The 26,667-nt window shown below is 43.0% G+C and overlaps 1 pseudogene; it reads right to left on the bottom strand.

Annotated features, from left to right (window-relative positions):
• Nucleotides 1-26,065, bottom strand: part of LOC135549334 (sal-like protein 3) — a 40,261-nt pseudogene extending 14,196 nt beyond the window's left edge.
• Between the last annotated feature and the right edge of the window lie 602 nt (nucleotides 26,066-26,667).

The following is a 26,667-nucleotide window of genomic DNA, read 5'->3' as shown; positions in this document are numbered from 1 at the left end:
TGAAGCTGAGCGGAGGGGAGCGGTTAAAAAAAAAATATATATATATATATATGAAGAAAGCAAGAGTCCGGTTCAGCTGCCCAAACACATGCCACGGGCCATGATCAAATACTTACCTTAGTTTTTGTGCGTAAAATTCCAAGTTCTTGCGTAAAAGTAATGTTCCAATTCACAGACCGACGGCGAATCTCAAAGCAATTGTCTTTCCGAGGAGCGGGTTCATGGTTTTGCTTGTCTGCAGGTGCACTAACAGTGCGGGTAGCCATTTGATTAGCTGTTCAGGAGTCATATGGCTTGGGGGTAGAAGCTATTAAGAAGTCTTTTGGACCTAGACTTGGCGCTCCGGTAGCAGAGAAAACAGTCTATGATTAGGGTGTCTGGAATCATGGTAAAGTATGTGTATAGAAAACATGTTTACTGCATTTTGTCTGTGCTGCTAAAGTCTCAATGAAAAAATAAGCTTGTTTCAAGGTAAACAACATCTTGGAGGCCAGTGCACAAGTGTGCATATTGAAGTACTTCATGTGGCATGCTTTTGTGTGCCTTGATTACAGTACAGTGTGATTTAATACTGGCCAAATGGATGAGCAGATTTTGCCCCCTCCTGTCAGGATATGTCAGCTGAGGAATGTGTGTACCACGTGGGATTGGTGACTTATAATGAAGATATGACATTCTGTTACCCCTGATCATGTCCATGCTCAAAGACACTTTTCAGCAAGACAGCAACAGCAAAATGCTTAGATTTGCATTTTGGGTTAGATGACAAATGAGGCCAGCAGGTCTGGAATGCTGAACAAGGAAGAAAAATGCCTGAAATTATTTTAGGACACTTTTAACTCAATTTTTAGAGACAACCCCATTACTCTGCCATTGAGCAACATCTTAGGTGTTTTGCAATTTACCACATAAGAACACCTTACATTAACTGGCGCCTGTGTAGTAACTGTGTAATTACTATTGCAACAACATTACATAAACATGTTACATATCAAATTGTTACTATTAACAGTAAGCTTATTTGAAAATATAATTCTACAAAAGGTTTTCTCATAGGTGCACTATGTTTGGTAACATTCTTTGCAGTCTGCCGGCACACTACACCATTACAAAATGTAATTTTAAAAAATTAAACACGTACTAACACGGAACCCAAACCGTCTGTGCCCGTGCGCCATCGTAAATGTATTTTGTCCCCCTACACCAAATGCGATCATGACACGCAGGTTAAAATATCAAAACAAACTCTGAACCAATTACATAAATTTGGGAACAGGTCGAAAAGCATTAAATATTTATGGCAATTTAGCTAGTTAGCTTGCACTAGCTAGCTAATTTGTCCTATTTAGCTAGCTTGCTGTTGCTAGCTATTTGTCCTGGGATATAAACATTGAGTTGTTATTTTACCTAAAAATGCACAGGGTCCTCTACACCGACAATTAATCCACACATAAAATGGTCAACCGAATCGTTCATCTCTCCTCCTTCCAGACTTTTTCATCTTTGAACTTATATGGTGATAGGCATCTAAACTTTCATAGTATTACTACGCCGACCGGTAAAACAGTTAGTCTTTCAATTACCCACGTGGGTATAACCAATGAGGAGATGGCACGTGGGTACCTGCTTCTATAAACCAATGAGGAGATGGGAGAGGCAGGACTTGCAGCGCGATCTGCGTCAGAAATAGAAAAGAGTTCTATTTTAGCCCTTGGCAACACAGATGCTCGTTGATGTGTGCGAGCAGTGTGTGTGCAGTAATTGAATAACATAGATTTCTACATTTATTTTGCAACGCTCACAGCCTGGATCAATACAGTGGGGCCTGGCTGCAGTGGCCTGATAACACAATCAATACTGGGTATTTTGATTTTAATTAATACATGACATAGAGTCAGCTCTTACACAATGACATATGGTCTCATTCCTGTTCCTTCAGTGCACCAAATAAAGTACCAGTCAAAGTTTGGACACATCTACTCATTCAAGGGTTTTTCTTTATTTTTACTATTTTCTACATAGTTCATAGTACAAACACATATGGAATCATAACCAAAAAAGTGTTAAACAAATCTAAATGTATTTTAGTTTTCCTTCACTCCGCAGTCCAACTGTTTATTGTTTACTCCATGTGTAACTCTGTGTTGTTGTCTTTTCACACTGCTATGCTTTATCTTGGCCAGGTCGCAGTTGTAAATGAGAACTTGTTCTCAACTAGCCTACCTGGTTAAATAAAGGTGAAATAAAAAAATACAAACTCATCCCAAACCATTTCAAATGGGTTGAGGTCGAGTGATTGTGGAGGCCAGGTCATTATATGCTGCACTCCATCACTCTCCTTCTTGGTACAATAGCCCTCACACAGCCTGGAGGTGTGTTGGGTCATTGTCTTGTTGAAAAACAAATGATAGTCCCACTAAGTTCAAACCAAATGGGAAGGTATATCACTGCAGAATGTTGTGGTAGCCATGCTGATTAAGTGTGCCTTGAATTCTAAATAAATCACAGACAGTGTCACCAGCAAAGCACCCCCACACCAACACACCTCCTCCATGCTTCTCCTCCTCCATTCACCAACACACCTCCTCCTCCATGATCTCCATACATGTGGAGATCATCTGTTAACCAACTCTGCGTCTCACAACTATACGAGGTTAGAACCAAAAATGTCAAATTTGGACTCATCAGACCAAAGGACAGACTTCCATTGGTCTAATGTCCATTGCTTGTGTTTCTGCATTGTTTGTCATATGTCCATGTTACCTGTGTGCTGACGCTGTTCCTGTCTTGTTCTATGTCTGTTCCCAAATACTCCCCGTACCTGCTTCTCCTGTCCGGCGTCGGCCCTGACACTATTATACAATGTAGAAAATAGTAAAAAATTAAGAAAAACCCTTGAATGAGTAGGTGTGTCCAAACTTTTGACTGGTACTTATGTCCTCAATATCTGTAAAGGTTCATCAGATGTAGTTGGGATCAAGAACCTATAGGTATAAGAAGTTTGTGAAACAAGAGTTGGTATTGTGTGGGTGTGCTTCTTCAGCTCAGCCTTCTGTACATCATAGCATGTGTGTGGGGAAAGAAGGGTTTTGTTTTTGTCCGCACATCCGTTGACATGAATGTTATTTCCCCCTGTAAGGAACATTATTTTAGAGTTTATTTTTACAGGTACAGTTCATATTAATCAATGTTTCAATAAAAACGGCTGTTTTAGCAAGCTGGCAAATGTTCAACCGCAGTCATTGGGCAGGTTATTAACAACAATTACAATAACAATACAGACAATCAATGAGCAGTGAGCACATGCAGAGCAACATAGGCCAAGCAACATGTAGCAAGCAGACAGAGCAATAGCACAAAAAGCAACAAAACAAAATACATAAAAGCAACAAAGTGTTTCCACACTTCACAAGCTACAGACAACAGATAACATGGAAAGCGACAATACACAGCTATGTTCACAAGTTTGGCCTTTAGCCATGTCTTCATGTTTTTTGTGAAGGTGTGATAGGTGGTGCAGGTGTGTGTCTGATGACAGTGTGTTCCAGACATGGGAAGCTCTCACAGAGAAAGCAGATTGACTAAAGGTCCTTTTCCGTAAGGGAACTATACAGTCACCTCTCATGGCAGACCTTGTGGTATGTGAGAATGGGAGCCATAATCATCATGCCTAATCCTATGTAAAAAAAATAAAAAAATAATCAGCATAGGTTATCTAAGCATACCTTTTCACCTGTTCAATTTTCATTTTAATGAGTGTCATTCTGACTGTTGTAAATCACACATCTCAATATACTGCACTAGCATGCCTAGGATATTACATCCAAATTACAACACAGTACATGGGATCATAACACACATCAATCAATACAGGCACATATCATGGCATCATAGTTAAGGTGCCAGATTACATTTAAACCAAGTATTGTTATGCATATCTAAGCATACCTCTTGAGCTGTCTGTATCACCCTGACTGGTGTTTCTTTTTTTAAAGATATGAAATATTCCAAAATCTGTGTAAAAGATTGAAAGTAATGTGAGTCTTATTCAGTACATTAACAATGAACAAAAATATAAACGCAACATTTTAAAATATTTTACTCAGAGGTCATCAGGCCCTAATCTATTGATTTTACATGACTGGGATTACAGATAGACATCTATTGGTCACAGATACTTTAAAAAGGTAGGGGCGTGGATCAGAAAACCAGTCAGTATCTGATGTGAGCATCATTTTCCTCAAGCACCACCACACATCTCCTTTGCATAGTGTTGATCAGGCTGTTGATTGTGGCCTGTGGAATGTTATCCCACTTCTCGTCAATGGCTGTGCGAAGTTGCTGGATATTGTTGGGAACTGGAACACGCTGTTGTACACCTCGATCCCGAACATCCCAAACATGCTCAATTGGTGACGTCTTTGGAGTATTTAGGCCAACTGGGACATTTTAACCTACAGGAATTGTGTACAGCTGCTTCTGAGGGATGATGGCAGATCAAGGGCAAGACAATGGGTCTCAGGATCTCATCACGGTATCTCTGTGCATTCAAATTGCCATCGATAAAATGCAATTGTGTTCATTGTCCATAGCTTATGCCTGCCCATACCATAACTCCACTGCCACCATGAGGCACTCTGTTCACCAAGTTGACATGAGCAAACCACTTGCCCACACGATGCTGTCTGCCATCTGCCTGGTACAGTTGATACCAGGATTAATTTGTGAAGAGTACACTTCTCCAGCGTTCCAGTGGCCATCCAAAGTGAGCATTTGTCCACTAAAGTCGGTTACAACGCCGAACTGCAATCAGGTCAAGACCCTGGTGAGGGAGATGAGCACACAGATGTGTTTCCCTGATATGTTTCAGACAGTTTGTGCAGAAATTCTTCAGTTACATCAGGTGTCCGGGTCGCTGGTTTCAGACGATCCTGCAGGTGAAGAAGCCGGATGTGGAGGTCCTGTGCTGGCAGAGGACCTCTGAGGTGGTCTGCGGTTGTGAGTGTGGTTGGATGAACTGCCAAATACTCTAAAATGACGTTGGAGGGGTTTATGGTAGAGAAATGAACATTCAATTCTCCGGCAACAGCTTTGGTGGACATCCCTGCAGTCAGCATGCCAATTACATGCTCCCTCAAAATGTCAGACATCTGTGTTGTGCAACAAAACTGCACATTTTAGAATGGCCTTTAATCATTTTTATCTACCTGCAGTGAAGCCACAAAATATTTGCATTACATTTTGTCATCGAGCAGACACTCACATCCATAGCGACCCACAGGTGGAACCAGAGTCAAGTGCCTCGTCCAAGGGCACATCGACTAATCTCCCACCAAGTCGAAATGAGGACCTGAACCAGAGAACGCTCGGCCACCGGCCCAAGCTCCCAACCACCAAGCCACCAACCATCCAAGATCCTCCCCAAAGTTCCACCTGAGAGCTGCCCCTCAACCATCTAAAACCTCCCCTTTGAGCATATAGAACATTTGCGCGACCTGACCATCACCGGTAGTTAAAATCAAATCAAAAGCTGTATGTGTCACTTTACACTCTCTCCTCCTCCACAGAATATAATGTTTGCAAGCACTAGAGTATCTATCATATTGCCAAGCATTTCAGTGCACCTTACTACTTCCTAGGGAGAACTCTTTGCCTGGAGAACTCTTTGCTTGGCCCAGTCAGTGTGCCCCCTCCGCAAAATACAGCTGACAGATACTGTCCCTCATCACAAAACACAAAAAAAATGAAAAGTGAGCTAAGGGAATGAACGGAGAGCAGAGAATGATAGACAGCTTTTGCTTATGTAGACTGGGGCTGAGTATACTAGACATTTCTAATCACTTTAATTCACTATATCCAACAAGGTTGCCTCTCTCTCTCTTTCTTTCTCTCTCACCCACTGATTTTATCGCTCACTTTGTTACCATATTTTTATTTTTTATCATCAATGCTGAATAAGAGGACATAGTTTTGTATTTGTATTTATTATCGATCCCCATTAGCTGCTGCCATAGCAGCAGCTACTCTTCCTTGGGTCCAGCAAAATTAAGGTAGTTTATACAATTTTAAAATATTACAATACTTTCACAGATTTCACAACACACTGTGTGAACTCAGGCCCCTACACCACCATTACCACATATCTACAGTACTAAATCCATGTGTATGTACAGTGCGTATGTTATCGTATGTGTGTGTGTGTATGCGTATGTCTGTGCCAATGTCTGTGTTGCTTCACAGTCCCCGCTCTTCCATAAGGTGTTTTTTAAATCTGTTTATTAAATCTAATTTTACTGCTTACACCATTTACTTGATGTGGAATAGAGTTCCATGTAGTCATGGCTTGATGTAGTTCTGTGTGCCTCCCATAGTCTGTTCTGGACTTGGGGACTGGGAAGGGACGTCTTGTGGCATGTCTTGTGGGGTATGCATGGTGTCCGAGCTGTGTGCCAGCAGTTTAGACAGACAGCTCGGTGTATTCAACATGTCAATACCTCTCATAAATCAAAGTAATGATGAAGTCAATCTCTTCTCCACTTTCAGCCAGGAGAGATTGACAAGCATATTATTAATATTAGCTCTCTGAGTGTCTGATCCACCTCTACGCAAACTACACCTTTCTGTATACTTCTGGCCCTTCTTTGGACACTGTGTTAACAACCCTCCAGACAAGCTTCAATGCCATACAACTCTCCTTCAGTGGCCTCCAACTGCTCTTAAATACGAGTAAAACCAAATGCATGCTCTTCAAGTGATCGCTGCCTGCACCTGCCCGCCCGTCCAGCATCACTACTCTAGACGGTTCTTACTTAGCACACAGACAACTACAAATACCTAGATGTCTGGTTAGACTGTAAACTCTCCTTCCAGACTCACATCAAACATCGCCAATCCAAAGTTAAATCTATAATTGGCTTTCTATTTCGCAACAAAGCATCCTTCACTCATGCTGCCAAATATACCCTCGTAAAACTGACCATCTTACCGATCATCGACTTTGGAGATGTCATTTACAAAATAGCCTCCAATACCCTACTCAATAAATGGGATGCAGTCTATCACAGTGCCATCTGTTTTGTCACCAAAGCCCCATATACTACCCACCACTGCGACCTGTACACTCTTGTTGGCTGGCCCTCGCTTCATACTCGTCGTCAAACCCACTGGCTCCAGGTCATCTACAAGACCCTGCTAGGTAAAGTCCCCCCTTATTTCAGCTCACTGGTCACCATAGCAGCACCCACCTGTAGCACGTGCTCCAGCAGGTACAGTGGGGCAAAAAAGTATTTAGTTAGACACCAATTGTGTGAGTTCTCCCACGTAAAAAGATGAGAGAGGCCTGTAATTTTCATTATAGGTACACTTCAACTATGACAGACAAAATGAGAGAAAAACAAATCCAGAAAATCACATTGTAGGATTTTTAATAAATTTATTTGCAAATTATGGTGAGTTCCACATTATGAGTTCCACATAATTTTAATGAATACACAGTGAAACTGAGCAAAGACAAAAACAAATAAACAAACTAACAACGAACCGTGACTACAGAGAGGGTACGTGCAATAACTCAAAACAAGATCCCATAACACACAGGTGGAAAAAATGCTACTTAAGTATGATCCCCAATTAGAGACAACAATAGCCAGCTGTCTCTAATTGGGAATCATACCAAAACACCAACATAGACAAACCCAACTAGAACCCCACATAGAAAATATAAACTAGACTGGTCTCCTTTACATTGATTCACAACTACAGTAGCTTGTAAAAGTATTCACCCCCTTTGCATTTTTCCTATTTTGTTGCCTTAAAACCTGGAATTGAAATATATTTTTGGGGGGTTTGTAGCATTTGATTTAAACAACATGCCTACCACTTTGAAGATGCAACTTTTTGTGTTATTATTGTGAAACAAACAAGAAATAAGACAAAAAAACTGAAAACTTGAGTGTGCATAACTATTCACCTTCCCAAAGTCAATACTTTGTAGAGCCACCTTTGCAGAAATTACAGCTTCAAGTCTCTTGGGGTATGTCTCTATAAGCTTGGCACATCTAGCCACTGGGAGTTTGCCCATTCTTCAAGGCAAAACTGCTCCAGCTCCTTCAAGTTGGATTGGTTCCATTGGTGTACAGACTCTCAATTGGATTGAGGTCTGGGCTTTGACTAGACCATTCCAATACATTTACATGTTTCCACTTAAATCACTCGAGTGTTGCTTTAGCAGTATATTTAGAGTCATTGTCCTGCTGGAAGGTGAACCTCCGTCGCAGTCTCAAATATTGAGGTTTCCCTCAAGAATGTCTCTGTATTTAGCGCCATTCCTTCAATTCTGACCAGTTTCCCAGTCCCTGCCGATGAAAAACATCCCCACAGCATGGATGGTGCTCTCAGGGTGATGAGAGGTGTTGGGTTTGCACCAGACATACCATTTTCCTTGATGGCCAAAAAGCTACATTTTAGTCTCTTCTGACCAGATTACCTTCTTCCATATGTTTGGAGAGTCTCCCACATGCCTTTTGGCAAACACCAAACATGTTTGCTTATTTTTTTCTTTAGACAAAGGCTTTTCTCTGGCTACTCTTCCATAAAGCCCAGCTGTGTGGAGTGTATGGCTTAAAGTGGCCCTATGGACAGATACTCCAATCTCCGCTGTGGAGCGTTACAGCTCCTTCGGGGTCTCTTTGTTGCCTCTCTGATTAATGACCTCCTTTCCTGTCCCGTGAGTTTTGGTGGGTGACCCTCTCTTGGCAGGTGTGTTGTGGAGCCATATTCTATCCATTTTTTAATAATGGATTTAATGGTACTCTGTGGGATGTTCAAAGTTTCTGATGTTTTTTATAACCCAACTCTGATCTGTACTTCTCCACAACTTTGTCTCTGACCTGTTTGGAGAGATCCTTGGTCTTCATGGTGCCGCTTTCTTGGTGGTGCCCCTTGCTTAGTGGTGTTGCATACTCTGGGGCCTTTCAGAAGAGGTGTATATATACAGAGATCAAGTGACACTTAGATTGCACACATGAGGACTTGATTTAACTAATTATGTGACTTCTGAAGGTAATTGTTTGCACCAGATTTTATTTAGGGGCTTCATAGCAAAGGGGGTGAATACATATGCATGCTATTTTGTTTATGTCCATTACACGAATTCCAAATAAAAGTCCACTTAAATTACAGATTATAAAACGCAATAAAATAGGAAAAACCCACTAAAGGGATCAAAATCGACAATAACCGGTGAAGATGGAGCGCGCCAAATTCAAATGACAAAATTGTAATATTAAACATTCAAGAACATACAAGTGTCCTACATCATTTAAACGCTTAACGTCTTGTTAATCCGTCAGATTTCAAAAAGGCTTTACAGCAAAAGCATACCATGCGATTATCTGAGGACAGCGCCCCACACCAAAATACTTTCCAAACCAGCAAAAGCGTCACAAAAGTAACAAATAGCGATAAAAGAATCACTTACCTTTGAAGATCTTCCTCTCTTTGTAATCCCAAGGTTCCCAGAAAATGGTCATTTTGTTCAATATAGTCGTCTTTATATCCCAAAAATGTCCATTTATTTTGCACGTTTGCTTCAGTAAACCATTCGTTCAATATGCATACAAACGAATCCAAAAAGTTACCAGTAAAGTTCGTCCAAACAAGTCAAACGATGTTTCTAATTATTCCCAGGTACTCTAATATCTAAATAAATGATACATTTTAAGATGGAGTATAGTATGTTCAATAGGGAAGATAAATAACAAAGAGCACACACCTCACCACACCTCACCACACCTCACCTCATGAGAGACACCCTGGAAAAACTACAACTACTTGGTCATTTTTCAAAAAACAAGCCTGAAACCCTTTCTAAAGACGGTTGACATCTAGAGGAAGCCACAGGAACTGCAATATGGGAGCTATTTATTTGTACATCCCATAGACACGCATTGAAATGGACTGTGACCTAAAACAGAACATTTTCCTGGTGGGTTTCACGTGCCATTTTGAAGTTTTGATGCGCAACTGTTCGGGACCAGAAGTAATTTTGGATGCATTTCAGCTGGAACTTGTCGCATTTGCTAACACAAAGACACACGACTTGAAACCAAACGCTGTTTTGGGTAAGTATGACTCCTTCCACTACATTCTGATCGAAGACCATCAAAGGTAAGGGAATATTTATGTTGTAATTTTGTGTTTCTGTTGACTCCAACATAGCGGAGAAATATTGCTTATGTCTGAGCGCCGTCTCAGATTATTGAATAGTAAACGATTTCTGTAACGTTAAAAAGAAATGTGACAAAGCGATTGCATTAAGAAGCAGTGTATCTTTCTAACTATATGTAGAACATGTATATTTAGTCAAAGTTTATGATGTGTATTGCTGTTATCTGGCGTTATCTGGCGGAGCTATCTATAATTTCTCCGGACATTTTTTAGCATTTTCTGAACATGGCGTCAATGTAAACGGAGATTTATGGATATAAATTACATATTATTGAAAACATAAATGTACTGTGTAACATGTCCTATTACTGTCATCTGATGAAGATTTTCAAAAGGTTATTGAATTATTTTTCTTTTAATCCTAGGAAGAAACCTAGAGAGGAACCAGGATATGTGGGGTGGCCAGTCCTCTTCTGGCTGTGCCGGGTAGAGATTATAACAGAACATGGCCAAGATGTTCAAATGTTCATAAATGACTAGCATGGTCGAATAATAATAAGGCAGAACAGTTGAAACTGGAGCAGCAGCACAGCCAGGTGGACTGGGGACAGCAAGGAGTCATCATGTCAGGTAGTCCTGGGGCATGGTCCTAGGGCTCAGGTCCTCCGAGAGAGAGAAAGAGAGAGAGAAGGAGAGAATTAGAGAACGCACACTTAGATTCACACAGGACACCAAATTGGACAGGAGAAGTACTCCAGATATAACAAACTGACCCCAGCCCCCGACACATAAACTACTGCAGCATAAATACTGGAGGCTGAGACAGGAGGGGTCAGGAGACACTGTGGCCCCATCCGAGGACAGGGCCAAACAGGAAGGATATAACCCCACCCACTTTGCCAAAGCACAGCCCCCACACCACTAAAGGGATATCTTCAACCACCAACTTACCATCCTGAGACAAAGCTGAGTATAGCCCACAAAGATCTCCGCCATGGCACAACCCAAGGGGGGGTGCCAACCCAGACAGGATGACCACATCAGTGAATCAACCCACTCAGGTGACGCACCCCTTCCAGGGACGGCATGAGAGAGCCCCAGTAAGCCAGTGACTCAGCCCCTGTAATAGGGTTAGAGGCAGAGAATCCCAGTGGAAAGAGGGGAACCGGCCAAGCAGAGACAGCAAGGGCGGTTCGTTGCTCCAGAGCCTTTCCGTTCACCTTCCCACTCCTGGGCCAGACTACACTCAATCATATGACCCACTGAAGAGATGAGTCTTCAGTAAAGACTTAAAGGTTGAGACCGAGTTTGCGTCTCTGACATGGGTAGGCCGACCGTTCCATAAAAATGGAGCTCTATAGGAGAAAGCCCTGCCTCCAGCTGTTTGCTTAGAAATTCTAGGGACAATTAGGAGGCCTGCGTCTTGTGACCGTAGCGTACGTGTAGGTATGTACGGCAGGACCATATCAGAGATAGGTAGGAGCAAGCCCATGTAATGCTTTGTAGGTTAGCAGTAAAACCTTGAAATCAGCCCTTGCTTTGACAGGAAGCCAGTGTAGGGAGGCTAGCACTGGAGTAATATGATCACATTTTTTGGTTCTAGTCAGGATTCTAGCAGCCGTATTTAGCACTAACTGAAGTTTATTTAGTGCTTTATCCGGGTAGCCGGAAAGTAGAGCATTGCAGTAGTCTAACCTAGAAGTGACAAAAGCATGGATTAATTTTTCTGCATCATTTTTGGACAGAAAGTTTCTGATTTTTGCAATGTTACGCAGATGGAAAAAAGCTGTCCTTGAAATGGTCTTGATATGTTCTTCAAAAGAGAGATCAGGGTCCAGAGTAACGCCGAGGTCCTTCACAGTTTTATTTGAGACGACTGTACATACCTTAAGGGAATATTTCGACATTTTCTGTTTGGTTAGTGAGAAAGTCCATATTGCAAATGTACCGTCCCTTACTAGACGTCCGAAAACATTTGTTAAATTCGGGGACGGCGTCGGGCCGAGCGGCAGGGCCAGACCTACCGGGAAGTCATCAAATGAACTTTGTCGGACATTCGGTTTTCGTTTTATAAAATACTCAAATTTTGGTCATTTTTCCACTATCCCGGAAAATCCCACAAGAGGGCTTAAGCAATCATACTGCAATTTGACAAAACATCACGAATCACGACGGGCCTTATCTCGAAAACTGAAAATATTTCGAAGCCGAAACTTGGTGAGCATAGGTTTGGCATAATGGGCAGTTGGCCCCGAACAAGACAGCGTCTAGGCCTCAACGGTTTTTGAGTTATGGCCATTTTTCTGGGATTAAAGGTCCAAAATGAAAATAGAGAAATTATTTTTTCACTTCACGTCAAAGTCAAGGAGCCTCCGGTGTCAATAACAAAAAAATCAGCCATTTTTCTAACGTCATTTAAGAGGTCCAAAATGACAGATTTGTGATGTTCAAATATAGGTGTTTTTTTTTCAACAGTTACAGATCCAGTTGCAGGGTGTTCATACAAATATTTTTAAAGTGTGCTGCGGAGCTCTGCGAGATTTCTGTGATTTTCTATGATTTTCTGAAATAACACACACTCACTAAACCCTCCGTAAATAACTCAGTTCTTAACGTAAAGATTTAAAACTCAGGATTCTGTAAAGGCATACCCCAATGAGGATATGAGTTTATTTATAGCTTCCTGTGCCAACAGAAAGTGCCTTAAATGGTGTCATAGTGGCTGTATCCAAGGGTTAAAAAGGTCAGATCTTTTCAAAACTTCATATTTGTGATTAGGCAACCCTCCTGAACTGTAAAATCAGTCATTTCTCCCAACAGATGTCAAAAAAAGCTCTCACACACACACACAGCAAGGATGGAGTGACAAAGCGCGGTGTTTAAAGACACAGAGAGCAGGCAATGGCATAAACATAATCCCAAGGCCGTGCCGAGTTCAACGAGATATCCCGCTTGACCGTAGCTCGCTCGGTCTAAGCGCAGCGACCATTAGAAAAGTAGGCCCAAAATGAAGCCTGCACCACAACGTCATTTGATTTTGGGTAACAGCGGCGGAACCGTTAGGTTTAGAAGGACAATTCAAACACAGGACTGTTCCTAAGGTCCTCCCGATCTGTGCAAGCCTAACTTTGACCGGGTGGCATTAACCCTTCACAGTTAAAAGAAGGTGTTTACATCAAACAGTTTGCATTGACTTCTCTCCCCATAGGAATACATTGCCTGCTCCTCTAAATTCAACCTGAGGCCTATGTGGGTTATGAATGCCTTATGAACCTGTCTTTGATGACAGTCCATCAGGACACTATGAGGTCTACCTGTATTGATTCTAAGCTTCCTGGACCAACCGGAAGTGCTTAAAATCACCCTAAAAGTGTATATCCATACCCTGCCTGCAATTTGATAGACATAGTGCATTGAACCCTGTGTAAATCAGTCAATTCTTAACATAAAGACTTAAAACTCAGGATTCTGTAAAATAATACCCCAATGAGGATATGTGTTGACTTATAGCTTCCTGTGCCAACCGGAAGTGCCATAATTGGTGTCTCAGGGGCTGTTTGGAAGGGTTAAAAGAGACTGACAGTGCCTCCAATAGTTAGCTTTGTTCGAGCTAAAAAAGAACCGTCAGACCTAGAGTTCCGAAACTTTAGAAACCTGTTCTAGACCTCAGGTCGATAGTGCGTGGTGAGTTAGGTGTCTCTAGAAGGTTCTCGGACCAAGAAACAGCCTCGTACATTTGCAATGACTTCAATTCATTTTGACCATTACTAAAATGGCGACATTTAGAAAAGTCTCAGAGACACAAGACTAGGTGCATTGAAACCGGCTCGGCCCATAGACACGGACCCCAACGTTTCTGTCCGATAGCTCATTCAAGGACCCCGTAGCAAGTAATTGAAAAAAGTGGATTTTCAGCACCAATTAGGGTTTTACTCGGACACCAAATGACCTATCGAGCCGAAACTCGGGATTCGGGGTTGCCTCAGCTAGGACTACACATAATGTCCGAACTTGACCCGCAGCTAGAACATAACTATGTGTTTTACGTTTTTATTATGTTTTAAACTAATTGTGCTGTGAATTATGGGCCTGCTCTGACATATGTGATAGTTGGCTTCTAAATGAGTTGGAAAAAGTGGGTTTGGTGTCAATTGATATCAGTTTGGTGTCAGAATGACATCTAATTGACTGATGGACACTGACTTGCTAGTTGACTTTTGTTAATTTGCAATATGTTTAAGCGGAGAGGGACCATCACCAAAATGGCATTCTGAAATCAACACAAAAAATGGCATCACCATAGTGTCCAGACTGTGCCGAGTTCAACGAGACGCCCCGCTTGACCGTAGCTCGCTCGGTCTGAGCGCAGCGACCATGAGAAAAGTAGGCCCAAAATGAGGCCTGCACCACAATGTCATTTGATTTTGGGTGACAGCGGCGGAACCGTTAGGTTTAGAAGGACAATTCAAACACAGGACTGTTCCTAAGGTCCTCCCGATCTGTGCAAGCCTAACCTTGACCGTGTCGCATTAAGCCTTCACAGTGAAAAGAAGGTGTTTACATAAAAACAGTTTGCATTGACTTCTCTCCCCATAGGAATACATTGCCTGCTCCCCTAAATTCAACCTGGAGCCTATATGGGTTATGAATGCGTTATGAACCTGTCTTTGGTACCAGTCCATCAGGCCACTATAAGGTCTACCTGTGTCGATTCTAAGCTTCCTGGACCAACCGGAAGTGGTTAAAATCGCCCTAAAAGTGTATACCCATAACCTGCCTGCAGTTTGATAGACATAGTGCATTCAACCCTGTGTAAATCAGTCAGTTTTTATGGTAAAGACTTAAAACTCAGGATTCTGTAATAGAATACCCCAATTAGGATATGTGTTGACTTATAGCTTCCTGTGCCAACCGGAAGTGCCATAATTGGTGTCTCATGGGCTGTTTCGAGGGGTTAAAAAAATCAGATCTTTCCAAAACTTCATATATGTGATTAGGCAACCCCCATGAACTGTAAATCAGTCATTTTTCCCATAAAATTTCAAAGGAAAACTAAATCACACACGCACACAGCTTGGAAGTAGGGACCCATTGGGGTGCGTAGAGACAAACACTCCCTGCATTAGTTAACCTTGTTGGAACTTTTAAAGAACCGTCAGACCTAGAGTTCCGAAACTTTAGAAACCTGTTCTAGACCTCAGGTCGATAGTGCGTGGTGAGTTAGGTGTCTCTAGAAGGTTCTCGGACCAAGAAACAGCCTCGTACATTTGCAATGACTTCAATTCATTTTGACCATTATGAAAATGGCGACATTTAGAAATGTCCCAGAGTCACAAGACTAGGTGCATTGTGACCGTCTTGGCCCATAGAGACAGAACCCAACGTTTCTGTCTGATAGCTCATTCAAGGACCCCGTAGCAAGTCATGGCAAAAAGTGGATTTTCAGCACCAATTAGGGTTTTGCTCGGACACCAAATGACCTATCGAGCCGAAACTTGGGATTCGGGGTCGCCTCAGCTAGGCCTACACATAACACAAGAAATGGACCCGCAGCTAGAATGTCACTACGTGTTTTATGTTTTTTTTAATGGTTTGAACCGAAGGCGTTGTGAATTTTGGGCCAGCTCTGAAGTATGTGATACTTGGCTCCTAAATGAGTTGGGAAAAGTGGGTTTGGTGTCAGTTTGTATCAGTTTGGTGTCAGAATGATATCAAATTGACTGATGGACGGTGACTTGCTGGTGACTCTTGTCCATTTGCAATATGTTTAAACGGTGAGATACCATCACCAAAAGTGACATTCTGAAATCAACCCTAACGAGCGATGGAGAGGTACCAGAATCACTGCCCAGCCATCCCGAGTTCATCGGGCCAGTCAATTTGGCATTCCTGCACGATTTTTATAGCATGACAAATTCGTGATGGTGAATGCCCAGTTAACCATATTGCAAATGCACAGTGACTTTGCAAGAGTGAGAAAACATCAACAAATGGACATTCTGAAATCAACCCTAACGAGCGATGGAGAGGTACCAGAATCACTGCCCAGCCATCCCAAGTTCATCGGGACAGTCATTTTGGCATTCCTGCACGATTTTTATAGCATGACAAATTCGTGATGGTGAATGCCCAGTTAACCATATTGCAAATGCACAGTGACTTTGCAAGAGTGAGAAAACATCAACAAATGGACATTCTGAAATCAACCCTAACGAGCGATGGAGAGGTACCAGAATCACTGCCCAGCCATCCCGAGTTCATCGGGACAGTCAATTTTGCATTCCTGCACGATTTTCAGTGACTTTGCAAAAGTGAGAAAACATTTGCAATATGTTTTAACAGTGAGGTACCATCACCAAAAGTGACATTCTGAAATCAACCCTAACGAGCGATGGAGAGGTACCAGAATCACTGCCCAGCCATCCCGAGTTCATCGGGCCAGTCAATTTGGCATTCCTGCACGATTTTTATAGCATGACAAATTCGTGATGGTGAATGCCCAGTTAACCATATTGCAAATGCACAGTGACTTTGCAAGAGTGAGAAAACATCAACAAATGGACATTCTGAAATCAACCCTAACGAGCGATGGAGAGGTACCAGAATCACTGCCCAGCCATCCCGAGTTCATCGGGCCAGTCAATTTGGCATTCCTGCACGATTTTTATAGCATGACAAATTCGTGATGGTGAATGCCCAGTTAACCATATTGCAAATGCACAGTGACTTTGCAAGAGTGAGAAAACATCAACAAATGGACATTCTGAAATCAACCCTAACGAGCGATGGAGAGGTACCAGAATCACTGCCCAGCCATCCCGAGTTCATCGGGACAGTCAATTTTGCATTCCTGCACGATTTTCTGTGACTTTGCAAAAGTGAGAAAACATTTGCAATATGTTTTAACAGTGAGGTACCATCACCAAAAGTGACATTCTGAAATCAACCCTAACGAGCGATGGAGAGGTACCAGAATCACTGCCCAGCCATCCCAAGTTCATCGGGCCAGTCAATTTGGCATTCCTGCACGATTTTTATAGCATGACAAATTCGTGATGGTGAATGCCCAGTTAACCATATTGCAAATGCACAGTGACTTTGCAAAAGTGAGAAAACATAAACAAATGGACATGATGAAATCAACACCACGAGTGATTGAAAGGAACAACAATCACTGCCCTGCCATCCCGAGTTCATCAGGCCAGTCAATTTTGCATTTCTGCAGGATTTTTGAGCATGTCAAATTTCTTATGACATTTGGCCCACACAAAACATATGCCTTATGCACAAGTAAAAAAAAAAAAAAAAAAATTATGATAATAAAATATGACTAAAGTATGTTGATACAGTTCTTATACGTGTGTAATTGACACAAAATTCTAAAGAATTTCGAAAAACGGTCCAGAAAACACTTTTTTAGGGGTGTGTGAAGTTTTTTATGAAATTTTGCAATTATTGACTTTTGACTTCTGACTTCCTATGAAATCATATTGCAAATGGAGAAAACATATGCAATAATGCGCAAGTAAAAAAAAATAAAAAATTATGATAATAAAATTGGACAAAAGTATATTCATACAGTTCTTACACATGTGTAATTGACAAAAAAAGCGAAAGAATTTCGAAAAATGGTCCAGAAAGCACTTTTTTAAGTGGTGATAAGTTTTTGACAAAAAAAATATTTTTTCAAAATTTGGCTTTTGGATGTTGACTTGGGGTCCATTTCCTATATGAAAAACCACGGTGGAGCGCACACGCCACCTGTTGGATTTTTGAAGTGTTACAACTGGCAATTGCCATATGGCATTTGCAAAACATTTTGCATGAATCAACGCCGATTTGGGTGGTATTGTCCATCGTGTACATGGTTTGTACTATGCCAATGGTTTCCCATTCATTTTTGTCCATTTCAGGGGGGTATTCCCTTACAACCATTAAGATTAATTGTCAGATTCAACAGAAGATCTCTTTGTTCCGTGGGACCTAGAACAAGCATCTCTGTTTTGTCCGAGTTTAAAAGTAGAAAGTTTGCAGCCATCCACTTCCTTATGTCTGAAAGACATGCTTCTAGCAAGGGCAATTTTGGGGCTTCACCATGTTTCATTGAAGTGTACAGCTGTGTGTCATCCGCATAGCAGTGAAAGTTAACATTATGTTTTCGAATAACATCCCCAAGAGGTAAAATATATAGTGAAAACAATAGTGGTCCTAAAACGGAACCTTGAGTAACACCGAAATTTACAGTTGATTTGTCAGAGGACAAACCATTCACAGAGACAAACTGATATCTTTCCGACAGATAAGATCTAAACCAGGCCAGAACTTGTCCGTGTAGACCAATTTGGGTTTCCAATCTCTCCAAAAGAATGTGGTGATCGATGGTATCAAAAGCAGCACTAAGGTTTAGGAGCACGAGGACAGATACAGAGCCTCGGTCCGATGCCATTAAAATGTCATTTACCACCTTCACAAGTGCCGTCTCAGTGCTATGATGGGGTCTAAAACCAGACTGAAGCATTTCGTATACATTGTTTGTCTTCAGGAAGGCAGTGAGTTGCTGCGCAAAAACCTTTTCTAAAATTTTTGAGAGGAATGGAAGATTCGATTTAGGCCGATAGTTTTTTATATTTTCTGGGTCAAGGTTTGGCTTTTTCAAGAGAGGCTTTATTACTGCCACTTTTAGTGAGTTTGGTACACATCCGGTGGATAGAGAGCCGTTTATTATGTTCAACATAGGAGGGCCAAGCACAGGAAGCAGCTCTTTCAGTAGTTTAGTTGGAATAGGGTCCAGTATGTAGCTTGAAGGTTTAGAGGCCATGATTATTTTCATCATTGTGTCAAGAGATATAGTACTAAAACACTTGAGCGTCTCTCTTGATCCTAGGTCCTGGCAGAGTTGTGCAGACTCAGGACAACTGAGCTTTGAAGGAATACGCAGATTTAAAGAGGAGTCTGTAATTTGCTTTCTAATAATCATAATTTTTTCCTCAAAGAAGTAAATGAATTTATCACTGCTAAAGTGAAAGTCATCCTCTCTTGGGGAATGCTGCTTTTTAGTTAGCTTTGCGACAGTATCAAAAAGAAATTTCAGATTGTTCTTATTTTCCTCAATTAAGTTAGAAAAATAGGATGATCGAGCAGCAGTAAGGGCTCTTCGGTACTGCACGGTACTGTCTTTCCAAGCTAGTCGGAAGACTTCCAGTTTGGTGTGGCGCCATTTCCGTTCCAATTTTCTGGAAGCTTGCTTCAGAGCTCGGGTATTTTCTGTGTACCAGGGAGCTAGTTTCTTATGAGAAATGTTTTTAGTTTTAGGGGTGCAACTGCATCTAAGCTATTGCGCAAGGTTAAATTGAGTTCCTCAGTTAGGTGGTTAACTGATTTTTGTCCTCTGGCGTCATTGGGTAGACAGAGGGAATCTGGAAGGACATCAAGGAATCATTGTGTTGTCTGTGAATTTATAGCACGACTTTTGATGTTCCTTGGTTGGGGTCTGAGCAGATTATTTGTTGCAATTGCAAACGTAATAAAATGGTGGTCCGATAGTCCAGGATTATGAGGAAAAACATTAAGATCCACAACATTTATTCCATGGGACAAAACTAGGTCCAGCATATGACTGTGACAGTGAGTGGGTCCAGAGACATGTTGGACAAAACCCACTGAGTCGATGATGGCTCCGAAAGCCTTTTGGAGTGGGTCTGTGGACTTTTCCATGTGAATATTAAAGTCACCAAAGATTAGAATATTATCTGCTATGATGACAAGGTCCGATAGGAATTCAGGGAACTCAGTGAGGAACGCTGTATATGGCCCAGGAGGCCTGTAAACAGTAGCTATAAAAAGTGATTGAGTAGGCTGCATAGATTTCATGACTAGAAGCTCAAAAGACAAAAACGTCATTTTTTTAACGTAAATTGAAATTTGCTATTGTAAATGTTAGCAACACCTCCGCCTTTGCGGGATGCACGGGGGTTATGGTCACTAGTGTAGCCAGGATGTGAGGCCTCATTTAACACAGTAAATTCATCAGGCTTAAGCCATGTTTCAGTCAGGCCAATCACATCAGGATTATGATCAGTGATTAGTTCATTGACTATAATTGCCTTTGAAGTAAGGGATCTAACATTAAGTAGGCCTATTTTGAGATGTGAGGTATCATGATCTCTTTCAATAATGACAGGAATGGATGTGGTCTTTATCCTAGTGAGATTGCGAACACCGCCATGTTTAGTTTTGCCCAACCTAGGTCGAGGCACAGACACGGTCTCAATGGTGATAGCTGAGCTGACTACACTGACTGTGCTAGTGGCAGACTCCACTATGCTGGCAGGCTGGCTAACAGCCTGCTGCCTAGCCTGCACCCTATTTCATTGTGGAGCTAGAGGAGTTAGAGCCCTGTCTATGTTGGTAGATAAGATGAGAGCACCCCTCCAGCTTGGATGGAGTCCGTCACTCCTCAGCAGGTCAGGCTTGGTCCTGTTTGTGGGTGAGTCCCAGAAAGAGGGCCAATTATCTACAAATTCTAACTTTTGGGAGGGGCAGAAAACAGTTTTCAACCAGCGATTGAGTTGTGAGACTCTGCTGTAGAGCTCATCACTCCCCCTAACTGGGAGGAGGCCAGAGACAATTACTCGATGCCGACACATCTTTCTAGCTGATTTACACGCAGAAGCTATGTTGCGCTTGGTGATCTCTGACTGTTTCATCCTAACATCGTTGGTGCCGACGTGGATAACAATATCTCTATACTCTCTTCACTCGCCAGTTTTAGCTTTAGCCAGGACCATCTTCAGATTAGCCTTAACGTCGGTAGCCCTGCCCCCCGGTAAACAGTGTATGATCGCTGGATGATTCGTTTTAAGTCTAATACTGTGTGTAATGGAGTCGCCAATGACTAGAGTTTTCAATTTGGGAAGCCTCGGCGTCTCAGACCCCGTAACGGGAGGAGTAAAGACCAGAGAAGACTCGGCCTCTGACTCCGGCTCGCTGCTTAATGGGGAAAACAGGTTGAAAATTTCTGTCGGCTGAATGAGCGACACCGGTTGAGCGTTCCTACAGCATTTCCTTCCAGGAACCGTGAGAAAGTTGTCCGGCTGCGGGGACTGTGCCAGGGGATTTATACTACTATCTGTACTTACTGGTGGCACAGACGCTGTTTCATCCTTTCCTACACTGAAATTACCCTTGCCTAACGATTGCGTCTGAAGCTGGGCTTGTAGCACAGCTATCCTCGCCGTAAGGTGAGTACAGCGACTGCAATTAGAAGGCATCATGCTAATGTTACTACTCAGCTTCGGCTGTTGGAGGTCCTGACAAATCGTGTCCAGATAAAGCGTCCGGAGTGAAAAAGTTTGGGGGGGGGGGGAATAAAATAATATATATATATATATATAAACCGTAATTAAAAAGTAAAATCCGTAAAGTTGTTAGGTAGCAAAATTGGTTTGGCAACAAAACGCACAGCACAGCAACTCGAAAACAAGTCTGCAAGTTGTGACCGGAAATGACATAATTGCAAGAAGAAAGCCATTTCTTAAAGATATCCATAAAAAGTGTCGTTTAAAGTTTGCCACGAGCCACTTGGGAGACACACCGAACATGTGGAAGAAGGTGCTCTGGTCAGATGAAACCAAAATTGAACTTTTTGGCAACAATGCAAAACGTTATGTTTGGCGTAAATGCAACACAGCTCATCACGCTGAACACACCATCCCCACTGTCGAACATGGTGGTGGCAGCATCATGGTTTGGGCCTGCTTTTCTTCAGCAGGGACAGGGAAGATGGTTAAAATTGATGGGAAGATGGATGGAGCCAAATACAGGACCATTCTGGAAGAAAACCTGATGGAGTCTGCAAAAGACCTGAGACTGGGACGGAGATTTGTCTTCCAACAAGACAATGATCCAAAACATAAAGCAAAATCTACAATGGAATGGTTCAAAAATAAACATATCCAGGTGTTAGAATGGCCAAGTCAAAGTCCAGACCTGAATCCAATCGAGAATCTGTGGAAAGAACTGAAAACTGCTGTTCACAAATGCTCTCCATCCAACCTCACTGAGCTCGAGCTGTTTTGCAAGGAGGAATGGAAAAAAGTTCAGTCTCTCGATGTGCAAAACTGAAAACTGAGAGATATACCCCAAGCGACTTACAGCTGTAATCGCAGCAAAAGGTGGCGCTACAAAGTATTAACTTAACTTCTTGCGTCGAGCAATCCTGGATCCGGGATTCTATTTATAGCCTCAAGCTCATTAGCATAACGCAACGTTAACTATTTATGAAAATCGCAAATGAAATGAAATAAATATATTTGCTCTCAAGCTTAGACTTTTGTTAACAACACTGTCATCTCAGATTTTCAAAATATGCTTTTCAACCATAGCTAAACAAGCATTTGTGTAAGAGTATTGATAGCTAGCATAGCTATAAGCCTAGCATTCAGCCAGCAACATTTTCACAAAAACAAGAAAATCATTCAAATAAAATAATTTACCAGATGTTTTTGAAGAACTTCAGATGTTTTCAATGAGCCTCAAGAGACTCTCAGTTAGATAGCAAATGTTCAGTTTTTCAAAAAAATATTATTTATGTAGGACAAATCACAAAAACAAGAAAATCATTCTCCGTTTTGTTCACGTTTGGCTCCGTTTTGTTATGAAAAAACCTGTATCCAGTTATAGCCTCAAGCTCATTAGCATAACTTAACGTTAACTATTTCTGAAAATCGCAAATTAAATGAAATGAATGTGCTAGCTCTCAAGCTTAGCCTTTTCTTAACAACACTGTCATCTCAGATTTTCAAAATATGCTTTTGAACCATAGCAAAACAAGCATTTGTGATAGCTAGCGTAGCATTTAGCGTAGCATTTGGCGGGCAACATTTGCACAAAAACCAGAAAAGGATTCAAATAAAATCATTTACCTTTGAAGAACTTTGGATGTTTTCAATGAGGAGACTCTCAGTTACATGGCAAATGTTCAGTTTTTCCTGAAAGATTCTTTGTGTAGGAGAAATCGTTCTGTTTTGTACATCACGTTTGGGTACCAAAAAACCCCGAAAATTCAGTCATCAAAACAGCGAACTGTTTTCCAAATTAACTCCATAATATCGACTGAAACACGGCAAACGTTGTTTTAGAATCAATCCTCAAGGTGTTTTTCACATATCTATTCGATGATAAATCATTTGTGGCAGCTGCCTTTCTCCTCTGAACCAAATGGAAAAGTGGATGCAGCTGGAGATTGCGCAATAATTTCAACGGAGGACACCGGGCGGACACCTGGTAAATGTAGTCTCTTATGGTCAATCTTCCAATGATATGCCTACAAATACATCACAATGCTGCAGACACCTTGGGGAAACGATAGATCGGGCAGGCTCATTCCTTGCGCATTCACAGCCATATAAGGAGACAATGAAAAACAGAGCCTCAAAAATCCTGCTCATTTTCTGGTTGAAGTTTCATCTTGGTTTTGCCTGTAGCATCTGTTCTGGGGCACTCACAGACAATATCTTTGCAGTTCTGGAAACGTCAGAGTGTTTTCTTTCCAAAGCTATCAATTATATGCATAGTCGAGCATCTTTTTGTGACAAAATATTGCGCTTCAAACAGGCACGTCTTTTTATCCAAAAATGAAATAGCGCCCCCATAGATGTAACAGGTTAAGGGGGCTGAATAATTTTGCACGCCCAATTTTTCAGTTTTTGATTTGTTAAAAAAGTTTGAAATATCCAATAAATGTCGTTCCACTTCATGATTGTCTCCCACTTGTTGTTGATTCTTCCCAAAAAAATACAGTTTTATATCTTTATGTTTGAAGCCTGAAATGTGGCAAAAGGTCGCAAAGTTCAAGGGGGCCGAATACTTTCGCAAGGCACTGTAATTGCCCCTTATGACACCGGCTTCGGGGATGACGCAGGGCAATCCGGACAAAGAAGGTGGAACTCCTGCAGCATTGAAGGGTCCAACAAGTCCTCCACCGGAACCCAACATCTCTCCTCCTGACCGTACCCCTCCCACTCCACAAGGTACTGAAGGCCCCTCGTATGGATCGGACAGAATACGCTGGGGCCCCCTCAATGTCCAGAGGGGACAGAGGAACCTCCCGCACCTCAGACTCCTGGAGCGGGCCAGCCACCACAGGCCTGAGGAGAGACACATGGAACGAGGGGTTAATATGGTAATCGGGGGGAAGATGTAACCTGTAACTAACCTCATTCAGTCTCAGGACTTTAAATGTCCACACAAACCGCTGCCCCAGTTTCAGACAGGGCAGGTGGAGGGGCAGGTGGAGGGGCAGGTTTCGGGTCGAGAGCCAGACCCGGCCTTTTCTGGTTTTCTGGTGCAGCACGGCGCGCTGAAAGGTGAACATGAGCGGTGTCCCATGTCTCATCCGCTCGCCTGAACCAGTCATCCGCTGCAGGAGCCTCGATCTGATTCTGATGCCAAGGCGCCAAAAGTGAAGTGAAGTGGAGGACTGAATGTACCCCTGATGCAGGGATTCGGACGTATGTTTCCATAGCCACCATCTCTGCCTGTGACAGGGGATACACGTGACTCTTGGGAAGTGCGGCATCTACCAGGAGATTTATCGCACAATCCCCCCATGGGGTGGTAATTGAGTTGCCTTCCTTTTGGAGGTGAGAGCCAAATCGGCATATTCGGGGGGGGGGAATACGCATGGCGGAGACCTGGTCTGGACTTTCCACCGTAGTAGCACCAATGGGAACCCCTAAACACCTCCCCGAGCACTATCGCGACCCCGCGTGAGGGCCCTCCATTGCCATGAAACAGTGGGGTCATGACAAGCTAACCAGGATAGGCCTAGCACCACAGGAAACGCAGGAGAGTCAATAAGGAAGAGACTGATTTTATCCATGTGACCCCACTGCGTCACCATGCCCAGAAGAGCAGTGGCCTCCCTAATCAACCCTGAACCTAATGGTAGACTGTCTAAAGTGTGAACTGGGAAGGGCATAGCCACTGGAATATTGGGGATCCCTAAACTACAGGAAAATGATCAGTCTATTAAATTTCCAGCCGCGGCTGAATTGACGAGCGCCTTATACTGGGAATGCGGGGAAAACTCAGGAAAAGTAACAAACAAAAACGTGTGCAACAGAGGGCTATGGGTGAAAATTGTGCCTTCTCACCTGGGGTGACGCCAGAGTGCCCTGCCTACTGCCTTGACTCCAAGAGGACCAACAGGGTACCGACCGGCAGTATAACCTCTGCTGCCACAGATGGTGCACGAGACGGAACCTCCTCCGGTCTCCCTGAGCGCAGCACCTCCAAGCTCCATGGGCATTGGGTAGCTAGCAGGTTGACCTGCCACATGGACAGGTGAGGGTGGTGTCCCTGCAGGCCAACTCGAAGGTGAGGGTGGTGTCCCTGCAGGCCAACTCTCCACTGACGTCCTTGCGCAAACTGCAGCGATAGTGGTCGAACAGGGCCCTGTAGTTCCATCCCGCACCTTCGTCCAGGGTCCAAAGGTCCATAGCGATCTCCTGGGCGCTCCTCGTCCCCTGCCTAAGATGGAAAAGGCTGCCCGGAAGCGGCGGGTGAAATCCTCAAAATGGTCCAGTGCCGCATCTCCTTCTCCCCACACGGCGTTGGCCCACTCCAGGGCTTTCCCCGAGAGGGACGAGACGAGGGCGGACACCTTCTCACGAGCCGGGTGGACGGTTGCCAGGTAGAGATCCAGCTGCAACAGGAAACCCTGGCAGCGTGCAGCCGTCCCGTCGTACTCCCAGGGAAGGGCGAGACGAATCCCACTAGGACTGGGTGAGGGGGGGCGAGTAGTGGAGACCCTGGTGGTGCTGGTGGAGGCGCTGGAGGAAATACCTGTCTCTCCCAGCGGTCCATGGTTTGGACCACGCGGTCCATGACGGTCCATGCTCCACCATCTCCTCCTCAACCCCTACACCAAGTCACCTGCTCCTGCTGACTACATATTGTGGGTGTGAAATTCTGTAAGGGGTGCGTAACTGGTGGCAGGGAAGTCAGACGCAGGAGAGCAGAACTGGGTTGTAACCATCCAGAATAACAAAATATGGGTACAAAACCCGTCGCGCACCAGTCAAAATGTGCACAAGCACTTACAACAAACAATTTCACACACAAGCATGGGTGGAACAGAGGGTTAAAAACACAACAAGTAATGAGGGAAATGTAAACCAGGTGTGTGGGAAACAAGACAAAACAAATGGAAAATGAAAGGTGGATCGGCGATGGCTAGAAGACCGGTGACGTCGACCGCTGAACGCCGCCCGAACAAGGAGAGGAACCGACTTCGGCGGAAGTAGTGGCAACAGGCAATATGTTCCTCCACCATGTGAGTCATAGAAATTACCATCCTGCGTTCTGGGTTTTTTATGTGCAGGGAGCATAAATTGTACAATTGTAAACTAGCAAAGAATTTATAACCCATGTATATACGTATTATAAACTGGGTGTTTTGAGCCCTGAATGCTTATTGGCTGTCAGCTGTGATAGATG

The sequence above is a fragment of the Oncorhynchus masou genome, chromosome 12 (assembly GCF_036934945.1).
Source record: "Oncorhynchus masou masou isolate Uvic2021 chromosome 12, UVic_Omas_1.1, whole genome shotgun sequence".
In the NCBI taxonomy this organism is placed as follows: domain Eukaryota; kingdom Metazoa; phylum Chordata; class Actinopteri; order Salmoniformes; family Salmonidae; genus Oncorhynchus; species Oncorhynchus masou.
The sequence above is the reverse complement of the archived record's forward strand: the minus strand, read 5'-3'. Positions and strand labels throughout refer to the sequence as shown.